General features: G+C 29.9%; 1 long non-coding RNA gene across 2 annotated transcripts in view; it reads right to left on the bottom strand.

The window, feature by feature from the left end:
- The window catches only part of LOC144971929 (uncharacterized), a 10,426-nt gene extending 9,154 nt beyond the window's left edge, over positions 1–1,272 (bottom strand). For both annotated transcript variants that reach the window (XR_013645199.1, XR_013645200.1), the window contains exon 1: positions 1,139–1,272. This is a non-coding gene — a long non-coding RNA (uncharacterized LOC144971929). The remainder of the gene's footprint in view (positions 1–1,138) is intronic.
- Positions 1,273–2,157: the final 885 nt, after the last annotated feature.

The raw sequence follows: 2,157 nt of genomic DNA, 5'->3' as shown, positions 1-2,157 counted from the left end.
ATTAAATGAAGAGGTGAGATTTAAGTGGTTTTAAATGATTAAAAACAAACATTTTTCGTTTCAATGACGTTATTTGTCTTAAGTCAGGATTTTACATTTACTCTCTCCTTACGAAGTAGAATAGGAAAATCGTCCCATTCGTTACGAAACAACCAATATTTTTCTTTTTCAATTTTGTTTTGTACATCATAAAATTTTTTAAAAAATGAACAGTGTGTTGTATCTAGAGCATGTTTTGCTAAAGAAATTATTTATCTCAAGAACTTACTGCTGCTATTGTGTTTGAGTAATAAAATAATCTATTTTTGTGTTAGTTGGGTGTGAAGTTTTGTGGAAAATCCTGAAAATGGCTGAGAGAGTTTAGGCTATGATTCATTTTTGAGCTTCCGTTTCACCTACCATGTAATAATACCATTTGAGATCATTAGCCATAAACCTATTGATGATATGCGTTTAAGTAAAATACTTACAACATCCGCCAGCAGATTAACCGTACCAAAACTGTGTGTAACCTTTAATGTTTATAGTCTTTTTTGATATAATTTTGTGCAAACAAATCACTAACAGGAAGTCTAAAATTCATATCAGAGCTGAGGGACGTCAGTTTCGTTCATTCTATAGGAAAAGTGATGTTCAGCCACTCAGCTCTTTGTTATTATTGTTAGACAACCATTTGGATTATTAGTTCTCACTAAGCTATATCAATCAGACTAAACGGTAGAGGTTACACACAATTTTGTGTGTTGTTACGATTAATCTGGCTGGTGGATTTTTATAAGTATTTTACCTAAATGCATAGCAACATCATTGCTAAGAAAGAGAAAGAATTAACGAGTTTCTGTTTTTATATGTGAATGATTTAACTCTCTCCTTACCGATCATTTTCAGTATTTTCCCAATAAGACTGGCTTAGCAAAAAGAAAATTTATTTTTTAAACTCAAACAAGCTCTCTACAAAACAATGATATATTCTTATTAATTAAACAAAGATCATTCTTCAAAGTTTGTGATGATCAAAATAAATTTGAATAAGAAAAATGTATATTGTGTCTTAACAAAAGTGACGATTTTGCTGCATGTGACAAGAAGAGGATTAAATAGGACAAGAGAAAAGTATTGTTTTTAAACTAAAACTTACCCAACATGAGAAATGTTATAAGGCACACGGGTAGGTTTGGATATGGTTTAAGAATTCGCATGATAAGCACGAAAACAAAATTGTTTTTCAAACAAAACAAACAGGGGTAAACCAGTAAATGATGTTTCAACTCCGGAGACCGTGGATTAGATTAAGCGTATTCAAATATCAGGATGTAAAACGTCCTATGCTCCGCGTAACTCAATCGCTACAGTGGAAGACGGATAACTTGAGAACGCATAACACGATTTTCATTTCAGCCAATGTTTTTTTTTCATGGTCCCGTTTCCGTCTTTTTATCTTTTTTTTTCTGTGAGGTGTTTGACACACAATTTCTGTTCAAATTTTGGTGTGGATATAGTCTATATAAAATATTTCATGTATAATTATGATCAACTTCTCCAATATTGTATCGAGCATTCGGCGACTGCTGGAAATAAAATTGTAGAAGTTGATCATAATAATACCTGAAATATTTTATAAATATCTCCTATTATAAAAAAAGTTGAGCACTATTATTTCATGTTTTTTTGTTTTAATTATATATAATATATATATATTATATATATATATATATATATATATATATATATATATATATATATATATATATATATATATATATATATATATATATATATATCCCAAAGTACTCTGAATAAATCGTTAAAAACGTTTTGACCAAAAAACTCGTCGTATACTCAATGATTGATTTAAATAACCCCCATCTTGTAAAAGAAAATAATTAAAAACCCACTCAAAGCAGGGACTTACGTGAAGACTTTCTAAAAGTTCCAGGTTTAAACGTTTTTGACAAAATAAGGGCCTTTCAAGTTGATAAATATTTGAAGGACGAGTATTCTGGTCAAATTCTAAAACGGTCTTTTATTCAGAAGATTTTAGTACGTAAGAAATTAGAGCGTAAGGTTTAAACGTTTCTGAATCCAATGTGTACACTTCCTAATTACTTAATCGAACTTTTATATATATCGCAACATCCAACATCTAACACATAGACG

This window comes from Berghia stephanieae, chromosome 4 (genome assembly GCF_034508935.2).
Source record: "Berghia stephanieae isolate SIO BIC M18660-M18661 chromosome 4, UCSD_Bste_1.3, whole genome shotgun sequence".
Classification (NCBI taxonomy): domain Eukaryota; kingdom Metazoa; phylum Mollusca; class Gastropoda; order Nudibranchia; family Aeolidiidae; genus Berghia; species Berghia stephanieae.
This window is presented reverse-complemented; position numbering and strand designations above follow the sequence as displayed.